This window comes from Dipodomys merriami, unplaced genomic scaffold (genome assembly GCF_024711535.1).
Source record: "Dipodomys merriami isolate MVZ:Mamm:240054 unplaced genomic scaffold, mDipMer1.0.p SCAF_5, whole genome shotgun sequence".
NCBI lineage: Eukaryota > Metazoa > Chordata > Mammalia > Rodentia > Heteromyidae > Dipodomys > Dipodomys merriami.
The window spans coordinates 10788222-10801556 of NW_027206068.1; the positions used below are offsets into that span (position 1 = coordinate 10788222).

Sequence of the window (13335 nt, forward strand, 5' to 3'; positions counted from 1 at the left end):
TATGGTCATTTCCTTCGGAGTTGTCTTGGACATCAGGAGAGAAGCCCTTATGAGCCAGAACTTCCCTGAGCCATAGGATATAGGGATGGGGTCAGGCTGGAATAGTTTGCAGGTCATCAATATAGATCTAGCCACTCTGCCAATAGAGACCTAAAGAAAGAATACTATTTGTCTAGAATTCCCAAAGCATTTGGTTTTTCTCAAAACACATTGTGCTTACCTCCCTCCCTCTCCTTCCCCTCTCCCTGTCCCTCCTGACAAAAATTTGAACACAAATTAGTTTAAGCCATAAAAGGGAACCTATGTTGGACTAGATCTGTAGGTTCCAACAATGATGCTCTTAGGGATCAAATCTCTCTCCATTTCTCTCTCTCCTCCCTTGCTCAGTACTGTTGTTGTTGCTGTTGTTATTATTATTATTCAGGGTTGCCTTACATGGTAAGAACAAACAGATTGGTAGGGTTCTAGATGCAGGAAATGAGTCCTGGTTTAGATTGGCTCCTGAATCAACCTTGTGGTTTTGTTTGGCTGGGCCTGGAGTGAAGGCTGTTGGAGCTAGATGTGGAGTTAACCCCACCTGAACTTCAGGCTGAGGCCAGGAGGAGAGTATCCTTAAATAATATTTGGGACACTTTTATTAGTAGCTGGAATGATTGTTGAGCCTGTAATAAAGTAAAACATTCACCAAACTCTTGACTAGAGCTCAAGATCTTCAATAGAAAGACAATGCCCATGAATTTTGCACCTACCCTACTTCTCAATACTTGGAATCTGGCAAAGCAGAGGCTGCCCATGAAGACTGAAGTGAATTCCTGGATGCTAGAAGAGTTTGGCTTAATCCCTAGAATTAGGCCATCACCTATTGGTGATGGGGTATCTTCTAGAAAGGTGTAAATGTATCCATAGTTTTAATATTTGCCCTTTTGATTTAAATTATTTACTTAGATAAAGTATTCCAATTTGTCAGAAATTTTAATATTATTGATTTTGGCTATTATACTTCAGCAAAATGATTGTCTCTTTGGTATTCTTGGCAAGTTATTTGTATACTAAATTTGTTTCAATTGGCTAAATGCATTTGCATTACACATACCTCCTTGCATTACACATATCTTCCTTGGATTCTCTTGGTTTTTCTCCTATGCCTTACTCAGCCTCTTGAGTGTTTTGTGGTTTTCACTTTTGGAAGGGCCCACAGTGTTGTATAGCCGGGTACCATCTAGTGAACACTCCTGGGCATCTGAGTTCTTCTAACCCATCACAGTGCTAGTGAAAGGTACAGAGTACTGCAGGCCTGGGCCCTGTCAGAGGGGCTGGGTGGAGCACTCTAGAAGCCTGGGGACATTAATTCCTTGTATAGGTTATGGCTGACAGGAGATGCGAGGGCTCTAGGTAACGTCTTCTTCCCTCTCTCTGTGGGGTCCTGCTGTCCTAGTTGCCCATTGTGAATTAGTGGCTAACATATTAATGCTTTTTTTTTGGTGCACACTGCTTCATTGCTTTACTTCTGTTTGTCTCATTTCCATTGCCCAAGGATTGCACCTCCCAAAGAAAATATTAGAGCTTGATTCCTGCTTCAGTGCTGTTTTCTAGCAGACCAAGGCAAACATAGCATTATTTTGTGTTTATGTGACATTTTTTCTAAAAGCTGCTGAAAAGGGTTTTAAGCCCAGCATCTTGATTTGCTCTGATAAAAAACGAGGTTACTATTTCTGTTTGTAAGATGATCAACTTAGACGCACTAAACTTGCATCTTGTTCAGAATTATAGGCTTTAATTACTGATCCATTTAAACAATCCATCTAAATCTAGGTTTCTTTTCTTTTCACTAATACTCTGCACCCAACCAGATTTAGAGTCTAGGTCTGCACATACAAAGTACAGAGAATAATTGGGACAATTAATTCAATCATTGAAGCCAAGCAATCAAATCTAAAATAGCTGCATAATTGAGCTCAATGTCTCCATTTCACATAAAGCTTCTAGAAATAGCCAAAGAAAAGAGACCAGAATGTCATTTTGGTGTTGTTAAAAGCATTACTGGCCATAGTGAGTGTGTATTTTTAAATATACACTTGTTTCTTTTTTTGAAACATTTTAAAATTGGGGTTATAATTCTTTGCTTTTTCTTGACCAGTAGAAATAAAAAAGAATTCTGTAAAGACAATAGACTTTTCACAAGAGGAAGAATGCTATAACTGAAACATTTCAGATTTGCCTAGAGGCACACCATCAACATGAAGACAAAGTTGATTAGTATGTGGACATTTTTTGTGTTTTGGTGTCTCCTTGATTTCAAAGTGACTCCTTGCCATGGCTTTCTATTTGCTGAAAATGAGCTGACTTTTGCTTTTTATTGCTTTTTGAGATTTGACATGCTATCCAATGAGTTATAGAAACTAGTAGTAAAGAGGCATCTAATTTTAAAAGTTCGAACTCAAATTTAGAAGGAAAGCTTGATGATTTTATGGACTCTGGTTTGGGATGGATGGGAACTTCCCCTCTTAGATTAGTTGTCCTGTTAATAGGGACCCTTCTCTCTTTTAAATACTTTAAAAATGCCAGTGAGGTACAAATGCCCAGGCTACAGGTGTGTGTTCATGTTCCTGCTGCCAGGTATCATGAGATGCATTCATTTACTCAAGGATGGGCATCAGGTCCAGCATGAGGGCCACTTCTGCCCTATAGGAGCCCAAATTCTAAATGTGGCAGTCATATCCAGAGTGAAGTATGTTTTCTGACACCTATTTAAAAGTACACACATGGGTGATTGGTCTAGAAAACCAGACAAAGAAAGGAACATTTCAAGTATTTAGAGGAGGAACCAATCTTGATGTAATGTACATCTAAAAGAACTGAAGGGAACTTTGAATTTCCTTGTCACCATTCTGGAGAAGTTTGTTTTAGTTTCTTCATTGGCTTGGAGTTTGGTTTTCCTCCATGATCTGCATCATTAAGAAATGAAGTGAGAAAAACAAAAATCCTTATGGACGGTCTTTACCAGAAACCCCAAGAAAGGGGCACACATTCTATTATGGCAAGACAGACAAGAAACACAGTTGGGGATTAAAGAGGGACAATGACTTAGCCAGGTAGTCTGAGACTGTTCAGAAGAATGGTATGAGATCTTTTAGCATCAGGAGTTTATGGTTGATGCCATTCTTACTTGTCAATCTTTTGCTTGTTTTCCAACTTTCATATATTTATCAAGTGAGCAGGAAATGGTCATGTACTGATTAGTTCATGTGAGAAATCAGGCATTTAAAGTGGTTTTTTTAAACTTAATGTACAGAGCAAATGAAAGCCAGAATGAGCTAGATTCTTCTTTATTGATTTACTATCACCAGAGCCTCTGCAGAAACGTGGAGATTTCAAATCATTTCCCATTCCCAGGAAAGATGAGGAGGCTCCAGAAAGGAATAAGAATTGGCAGCTTAGCATTGTGAACTTGTCAACGCTGCTAGATAGAGAAACAAATGGTTGAAGGCCATGAAAACTGGGATTTAGACCTTGGAGTAACATTTTAAACAAGTGACTCTTGCCAAAGTTTTTAACATCCACTCCCTTTAAAATTACAATAAAAATACCATGATATACATTCATTTTCAATGTATTAATAGCAGTAGGCTTTCAGTCTCAGGAGGCTTTCTTAAGAAAGCAGAAGTTAGTGTGCCTTGTGAGAATTTGCTTTTTGTTCACAAAAGCCTAAAGAGCATTTTAGAAGAAATTGCTTCAGCTTCTACATGTATAATAATAAACCAAAGTTAGAAGTCAAAGTTAAATATTAAGGGGTGGAAATAGTTTGACAATTAGTTCCTTTGCTACAGAGGAACCAATATATGAACTTCACTTATGAAATGATGACACTTTTGACCATTTCTCACCACCTTTGAAAAAGTTGTGTGCATTTTGCTGGCTCTCAGGCTGCTCTGACTCATCTTTGGGGTTCTGTGACTTCTCAGTTCAGCTTATATATTTTCACTTCGGGGCTGATCAAGAATAGCCTTAGTGAAAAGCTTAGTTAATTTTATTTCTCCCTTCTGGTTGTTTTTTTCCCCCATGTCTCCCATTCCATCTCCTATATTTAAAAACAAAGCAAACATCTGAAAGTTAAAGGTAAGGGGGTAGGGGTAGGGGAGGATGGGAAGGGATGGGAAGGGGAAACAAAGGAGGAGGCTACAATGCTTGATAAGAAATGTACTCATTATCTTGCCCATCTAATTGTAACCCCTCTGTACAGTATTTTCACAATAAAAATTTTTAAAAAAGAAAGTTAAAGGGCTCAGATTGTTTAAAAAAAAGCAAGCAAGTTATATATAAAAGCAACAGTTACAACAGGGAAATACTAAATATTTGGATAAGATTTATATCCCATTCAGGTAAATCCTAAATATTTGAATAAGATTTATAGTCCTTTCAGTCTTCAGTATTCTCAACCAGGGTTAATTTTACCTTTAGCTTGAAATTCTCATTTGGAAAAATGATTTTCTTTGACACGATGACTCTTCTAATAAAGTTATGAAATTATAAGCTATAGGACCTAGCAATTGAGGATTCAGACAGAGGCTGATGGATTGAGTAATGAATTTTGTTTATTTTGATGTGATATTTCTTTGTGGTGTTGGAGATGGAATAACACATCTGAATTTGTGTGTGTTGTGTGTGTGCGCGTGCACACGTGTGCGTGAGCACGCACCACTGTCCTTGATTTGTCTTTTGCTCATGAATAGCATTCTACCACGTAATCCACAGCTATACTTCCTGCTTTTGGTGGTTTGAGATAAAAGTCTCATAACTTCCCTGCCAGGGTTGGCTTCAAATCATGATCTTCAGATCTCTGCCTCCTAAGCAGCAATTAACAGGTGTGAGCCACTGGCATCTGGCTTTACCTTTGCATTTTTAACAGATCAATTCCGTTTATCTTTTCAAATAAGCTCTTCCAAATACTTCCTTTAAGTGCCAAGAATTGGCAGCCATCTCATATGCAATTTAGTTATTTAAAGATGTATTGGATTTTTTTCCCCAGACAATTACATTTAGTTATTTTGATTTATTCTATATACTTTCTATATACAATGTCTTTCACAATGATTTCTGCTTTGTTAGGAGATCTCTGTGGATGGCTAATAGAAAATGGTAGGTAAAACTAACAATGATGATATTGTGTATCTACCTTTGTAAATGAGTTTTCACAACTTTTAGAAATTCACAACATTCCAAAGAACATATTACTGCATAAAGGATTCATCCTATGAGGGACTGTGAAAGTCATTCCAATCCATACCCCTTCTTATACTCGGGACTAAAAGATGGAACATCCAAGCACAAAGGGGCAGGTTAGGCATTTATACTGTGGCTTAGGATTTTCCTAGTTTGGTGGAGGAAGAACTGGAGGTTAGTGATTCTATGTTTCTTGCCTATATTTTGCATGGGATTGAAATAGAAAGATTCATTCTGGAAGAATGAAACTGCAAGAATGGTGTTTATGATGGATTTTATTGCTCTTTTATGTCTGTAAGAACTCAAGGAGAGTAAACTAATTCACAGTGTGAAAATCTACTCACTGAAATGAGTACATTATCTAAATTTATGTACAAATACTAAGTAGTTGAAACTATTTGTTCAGTTGAAATTGAAGTGTCACAGGTTTGGTTTAAAGTTCTCTACAATATAACCAGTCAAAGGGAACTGACATAAGAAAATTGAATAATTATACACAAGAAAGGAAATATGACTGTCATTGGAGCCCAAAGGATGGCCTAACTCTTGCTGGCATAATGTAAAAGTAAAACCAGGAAGGCACAGTACCAGAAATAACAGATGCTGAAACACAAGCCAGAGAGCACTGTGCAGAATTCAAGGTGGATAGAAATGGCCCAGACTCACTTGGGAATATAGGAAACAAAGACGGTTGACCTTCCAGTGCACAATCTCATTTTCAAATCTGATTGGAGCTTTTGATCAAGAGAATTTTGGAAACCACTGAATATAGTAAGGATGTAAATGTGAACATTGCTTACATGGGATCTGAAGTTCTTGTGGAAAATTCAAGGACAACAGGTAGGGTTGCAGGACATTAGTAGGAATACATGCCACCATTTGGTGTCTGGAGGTATAAGGCATTAGCTCGTACTTCAAAGGATGTTCCCAAAGTAGATCATCCTAAAGCGAAATGCTTTCCCTATTTATTTAATTTTGTGTGTGTGTGTGTGTGTGTGTGTGTGTGTGTGTGTGTGTGTGTGTGTGTGTGTGTGTGTGTGTGTGTGTGTGTGTGTACTAGGGCTTGAACTCAGAGCCTAAAGCTTTCTTTTTTTTGTTCAAGGCTGGTGCTCTACCACTTAAGCCACAACCCCATTTCCAGCTTTTTGCTGGTTAATTGCAGATAGAGTCTCATGGACTTTTCTGCCCAGAATGGCTTTGGAACCTTGATCCTCAGAGCTCAGTCTCCAGAGTAGCTAGGATTACAGACAGTGCCTGGCTCTCCAAATCTCTTGATCTAGTGGTGCCTCTGGGAACTAAACTGTGTGTAGAGCCCTACCTATCTGCCCACTGCCCACTTCCTTTCTACTTCAATGATGAAATTTGTAGCAACAGCAGCCTGCCTGAAATGCTCATGCATTGGTGAACTATTAGGCCTCCTATGACTACTGCAGCTGCTGTTGGTACAGATGACAAAGGCTTGCGTCCTGTGGGTGTCTTCCTGAATCTAGAGAGTCATAAGAGGAAAAGCAAGTTAACCTTTCTCTCATCATCATCATCATCATCATCATTATCATCATCATCATCATCATCATCATCATCATCATCCCCATCCCCATCCCCATAGTTGTCACATTGTCCATTTGCTCCTCTCTGCATAGATTCCGAGTGCCAAAAATCTGGTTAATTCTGAATTTCCCCAGGCATAGCCTTTATATCCAAGGCCCAGCATCTGGTGCTTGGAACCAGTATGTTGCTTGTGAACAGATTTATGCGCAGGAAGTACCAGGACCCCAGCAGTGTTTTCAGAATTAAGGAGGAAAAGTGATAGACGTCTTGGCCCTGGCAGCGTGGAGACAGCTTTACGTGCGTGTTCTCACGGGGTTTTGGCTAACCACTCTGTACAGTTGGTGCGGCGCATGTGCAGAACTGTAGCAGAGGTAGAATCAGTGCAACACAGCGGCCACACTGTGGGGCTTGGCAGCCATGCTCTCCAGCTCTCAGTTTGATACAAAGTACTACCGTTACCATTTGGAGGTAGCTCTCTACACTGTGAAAAGAGATTTTTTTTTTTCAGGGAAACGCCAATGATTGCAAACAGGGCCATCACAGAACACTAAGTGACAGCTGAAGATCTTTTGCAGGTCACTGTCACAGGATCTGATTTGCCTCCCCTGTCTCAGGAAGGATCTAGAATGAGCAGAAAGGTGCAGACGGTAAGAAGGAAGCAGAGGAAGGTTTTGTTTTTGTTTTGTTTTCCCAGCCAAGCCAGAAAGCTCAGGTAAACATGTACTTTCTTGGTTTATCTTGGGCTCAGCTGAGGTTGAGGAATGTTTGGGTCAAACCCAAGTTAGCTTGTGAATCTACCCTTGGGGAAGGGAGAGAGTGAGGGGGACTGAGAAGTGGGAAGTGGTTGCTTGGTGCTGAGTTTGGCTTAAAGTTCAGGGCTCCATGGGAGTCTTTTTGGATCCAAGCAAAACTCAGCGGGGAATGAAACCCAAACAAGGCTGAGGCTTGGCAGAAAGCTGCTCATGGGGCCCACGCTAGGCCTCCACACAGCTCTGGGTCCTGGGCAGGCCTTTGGGCCCAGGGAGCCACTGGGCAAATTGTGCTGCTTTTGACTTGCCCAAACCCAAGTCATTGAAAGCATTTAGTCAGGACTTGAGTTTTTCCAGAAGCAGAAGTCCTTTCTTATACTCATGGCCATGTCCTTGACTAGTCAATTTTCATTTATCTCACAGGCTACAAGGCAAGGAAGACTGAGATTGTTTCTGTGAAGAAATTCATACTGAAGTTGAGAAGATAGAGTGTGTGTGTGAAAGAAAAATAAGAACAGAGATTTGAGAGCTGAGATTCTGAGGCTGTGTTGGGGTAAACTGCCCCTTCTATAATAGTCCTAGGAAAAATAGAAGCGATGTCGTCATAGCAGCTGCTGATGGCCTGACAGACAGTTTCCGCAGCGCTACATGAGGCCCTTTGGTGTCCCTGTCAGGAGATTGGCAGCTGAATGACACCAATGAGGCCAGGCCTATATCCCTCGGGGAATGCTGCCCTAATTGATAGACAGAAGGCAAAGAGAAGGATTGTTTTTGAACCTGAAAAGAATCCCCTTTTTTCTCCCTAAAGCTCATGCCCTCAACTCTCCACAGCTCTATTTTCTCCCCCTCCGCCCCACTTTTTTTTTTTTAAAGGTGTTTTGTTCCAGAGCAGTTACAGAGCTTAATGGAACTGAATGACTTTTAGCCTTCACAATCTGTCAGTCAAAAGCCTGACTCCAGGACTGTTAAATAAAGTCCTTTCAGGGGCAGACAGGAGAGGAATGTGTCAGTCAGGCAACAGACCCTGTTGTGTTTTCATCTGTCACAGGGGTGATGGGGAGAGAGGCTCAGGGCCCCAGGCAGGGCACATTCCCAGCGGCCACTAAGAGGCCTTGACAAATCCAGGTGTTTGGAGCCAAAAAGTCCCCCAGTCACTAACATTCTTGAGGCGTGGACTCCGAACCCCCAGGCACTCTGGTTTGCAATCAACTATGAGATGTTTGGGCAAACTTTCAGCACAGGTTTCATGCTAAGCATTTTAAACATAAAACCAACCACTAAGTGCTGGGGTGTCCGTGCAAGCTATGGCTTTCAAATTAATATGCTGCTTAGCTGAAAAAGTACTGCAGACAGTAATGCGGTGGCTGAGAGGTCTGCAGGTAGACTCTCAATTCCAAACCAATTTTGTAGAGTCGCTTTCAGTTTTTTTTCCTAATAGTTTTCCTTTTCCATTATATGACAATCCATTAATCTTGCCCATTTACTTAAAATTGCTGGGCAATTTTTTTTTTTATTTTGAGTTCTGAACGGTTGCTTTTGTTCACAATGGATTCAGAGCTTTACATAAAAAATGTCCCATGTTAGGCATACTAATGACTAGTTCCTTACGTTTTTTTGATGACATTTCCTTTGAGAGATTAAAAAAATAAAATGACGAGGGTAGCGTGGAATGGGGGTATGTAGGGAAAGATTGCTACTTAAACAAACAGGGCTTGTTCTTATTAGGAAGTCTAGAAAGCTACAAAATATCAATACAGATATTTCTACCCAGAACTGAATGCTTGGTGTTCAGATAGGAAAATGATTTACCTTCTTAACACATGGGTTGGTTATGGCCATAGGTCTGGCAGGAAAGGAGGATCAGTAGCCCCTCAACTCTCAGAACTGTTTGGGCTTGAGATAAATGAGGGCATGTTATTTATTACTTGCTTCGTTTCTCCTCTCTTCTTGGGCAATACTATATAAAAGAAAATCAGCTTGAAATCTATGGCTCATGCCTATAATCTTAGGTACTCAGAAAGCTAAGATCCAAAGATCAGTTCAAAGCTAACTCAGGCAGTAAGTTTGTGAGACTCTTATCTCCAATTAACCACCAAAAAATCCTAAGTAGAGTATGGTTCAAGCTGGTAGAGCACCAGCTAGAGCAAAAAATCTAAGGGACGGTGTCCAAGCCCTGAATTTAAGCCTGAGTACTGGCAGAAACAAACAAGCAACATTTTCTCGACTCCCTGATAGTTGTCTTTGCTCTACCATGCCTACCTTCTACCTCCTGACACATTGCTGCCAAAGGAGGCAGAATTAGCAAACCTCTCTCTCTCTCTCTCTCTCTCTCTCTCTCTCTCTCTCTCTCTCTCTCTCTCTCTCTCTCTCTCTCTCTCTCTCTCTCTCCCTTCTCAACCTGTGTTCAACCTGTGTGTAGAGCTAGACACTGGTGTGCATGGTCTAGCAGTTTCTGGGACCACTCACGTTACTTAGTGTATATATGTTGGTTTGCTAGCAAATGAAAACTCCCCCTGTTCTCTCCAATCATCCCTCTCCTCTCCAAATGTAGACTTTGTGTTTCCTTTTCTCCATGCCTGTGGCTCCCCAGGGATAAGCCTGTTTTAGACAGACTAAACTGCAATTTAGAGTACTCCTGGCATAGGCTGATAAACTCTGTCATGCTGAAGCAGGTCTAAAAAAATTGTTAAAATAAATATGGCACATTCTATGTTATGAGAGCCAAATGATTTCCAAAGAAATGGATTTTTCAGCATTTTGAGGTTGTTGAGTATAGAGAATTAAACTGGAATTGATTCATGGTAAAAGACAACTTATTTCTGTATTGGGGTGCAGTGACTTCTCTTTCCTCAAAAGCTGATAATCAAAATTCTGGGAGTTATGGCTGACCAGTCTCTCAAGTTGTTTAAAAGGTACTGTGGGCTAGAATTTAAATGTTTTGTATAAACAATATTCCATTGGAATATTAATGAATGAATTTCAGTTCTAGCAATGTGTGCTACAAGGCGTCCCGAGTCCATCCTTCACTGGTTATTAATGATCTGCCACACTTTAAAAAAGCCATTTTGTGGCTGACTTTCTGCCTGCCTTCCTTTTGCCTAAAGCAAATATCCTGTCCGGGTACTGCTGGGAAACAGAAAAGCCTTCTAAACAAGAGAGACATTTTTTTCTTTTATGTTTGAAACTTAAAATGGATACCACAGCTTCTGTTTTTAACATTAACAGCTACACAAACACTTGTGAGCTGAAGCTTACAGCTGATAGAAATTCTTCTTTAAATGGCAATCTTTACTCTGTGTGTGTGTGTGTGTGTGTGTGTGTGTGTGTGTGTGTGTGTGTGTGTGTGTGTGTGTGTGAAAAACAAAAAGAAAAAATAAGCCAAGATCCTATATGTCTCTGGCTCCCTCGAAACTCAAGACACACACTATTAGGAACAAACACTTTTTATTTCTCTGGGACATTTCAAATGGCTGGGGTTTGGTAGAAGCAGGCAGAAGGCTATCAATAAAACGTTCCCCTGCCACTTAGTGCCAATACTATCAGAGCTGGTTTGATTGTGCCCATGAGGAGCCAAAACATCCTGTTACTCAGTACTAAATACAGGCTTGCTGGTGGGTGGATGTAACACTCAAATATTGGTTATTTCTCAACCTTCAGCTTAAAAAAATGCTTGCAAAAACATGTGTTCATCTGGGTTTGCACTGTGTTGGCCATTGGCTATTTTGTTGTATACAGTAATGGCTGTAAATGCCATCTCCTTTCTGGAGATACACAGAAAGGCAACTGAAAACTATGAAAATCTGATGGAGGGCTGAGAAGTTGGCTTAGTGGTAAAGCACTTGCCTCGCATGCATGAGGCCCTGGGTTTGATTCCTCAGCACCACATAAGCAGAAAAAGCCAGAAGTGGCGCTGTGGCTCAAATGGTAGAGTGCTAGTCTTGAGCTGAAGAGCTGAGGGACAGTGCCTAGGTCCAGAGTTCAGGCCCTACAACTGAAAATCTGATTGATTAGGCTTATTTTTTCTACTTTTTTAGACTGATCTAGGATTCAGATTCTTTTTTTTTTAAAGTCATGCTATTATAATATTTAGAAAATTGTCACTTTGGCAAAAACTCATTCGAGTTTCATCTGAAGACCAGACCAAAAATGGTTTCATCTCAAAACCAGGTTACCAAAACCCAACAGCCATATCGACATAAGAGCCATGTCTGTGAACCAGGAAATTGGCAACTTGGATTAGAAATGGTCAGAGCCAACCAGGTGCCAGTGGCCCACGCCTGTCATCCTAGTTACTCAAGAGGCTAAGATCTGAGGGTCATGATTCCAAGCCAGTTGGGGCAGGAAAGCCCGTGAGACTCTTATTTCCAATTAATCACCCAAAAGCTGGATGTGGGGATATGACTCAGATGGCTAAGGGACAGTGCCTAGGTCTGGAACTCAAGTCCCAAATGGAAGGCGGGTCTGGACCAGGCCTCTGGGTGGGGCTGAGCCGGGTGGGCTCCGGGGGCGGTCGGGGGAAGTCGGGCCCCGTCCATGGGCCCCCCGGGAGGACGCGCGCTGGGCTCCCGGGCGCTGCCAGGCTGCTCACCAGCCCGCCAGGCGACAGACTGAGGCTTTGTTGTGTCCAAGGGGTTCGGTGACACATGCAGAGTGATGAGTGTGAGCCCGTGGAATCGCTGTCGTCCATCGGGACCTCCACCATTGCCCCAGTCAAATGATCTTGTAGAACAAAATAAAGCAGATGCCATTCATCTCTAGAAGTCTACCTTAGCATCTAATAATGGTTTTTAAAATTTAGAATAGTAAAAATGGGAAAAGAGAAACGAAATCATGATGAAAAAACAGATGCAGACAATTCACCAGACTTTCACCAACTTGAACACACGTGAACACCTCATTCCCACTGGGACCCCAAGTCTCTGGTCAGGAACAAGATGAAAAAAGTGAAGAATGGTATCAATTGCAAGGGGAAAAAATGAAGAAGGATCTAAGCACATTGCTTCTTTGGGCTGCCGAGAATAATCGGTTTACTAGAGTGCAGAGACTACTTTCCCAAAAGGCCGCTCAGGTGAATACTGGGGGTGACTATGAGTATACCCCTCTTCATCGGGCAGCCTACAGTGGACACTTAGACATTGTCCGTGAGTTGGTGGCTCAAGCAGCAGATATTCACGCAATAACTGTGGATGGCTGGAAGGCCCTGCACAGTGCGTGTATGTGGAATAACACCAGAGTGGCTTCCTTCTTACTTCATCATGATGCAGATACCAATGCCCAAACTAAAGGCCTCTCGACCCCCTTGCATCTTGCTGCTGGGAATAGAGAGAGCAGAGATGCTCTGGATTGCCTTCTGATGAATCATTATATCAAGCCAGGTCTGAAGAACAACTTGGAAGAAACTGCATTTAATATTGCCAGAAGGACAAGCATGTATCTTTGAAGATGTGGAAAGCTGTACAAATTCTTCTCCCAAGTCTTAATGGTTCGGTTAATTTTCTTAAATTTAAAAAATGCCAGTCCATCCTTTGTGTCAGATACAAAATAGTTTCACAATACAAAGTAGACATCAATGTCTTACTGTAAACCTTCATGGGTTCTCATGGTATTCTTCCAAGTGAATTGCCTGACTTTGATGTCCAAATGTATTCAAGAATGTTTGGATACATCTTCAATGATTTCTGCAGAGTTTGTGATTTTTTTTTTAAATTAGAAATAATTTTAACTTATCTGTTGAAATGAGTAGTATAGAAACTAAAGATATTTCTGGTGCTTGTCTGAAAAAAAGTCTATTTTAAAATAACATTTTATATCTTGGGTC

The 13335-nt window shown here is 41.0% G+C and overlaps 1 pseudogene; it reads left to right on the forward strand.

Annotated features, from left to right (window-relative positions):
- The first annotated feature begins 12325 nt into the window (after positions 1 to 12325).
- LOC138810045 (ankyrin repeat domain-containing protein 49 pseudogene) lies at positions 12326 to 12997 on the forward strand (annotated as a pseudogene).
- Positions 12998 to 13335: the final 338 nt, after the last annotated feature.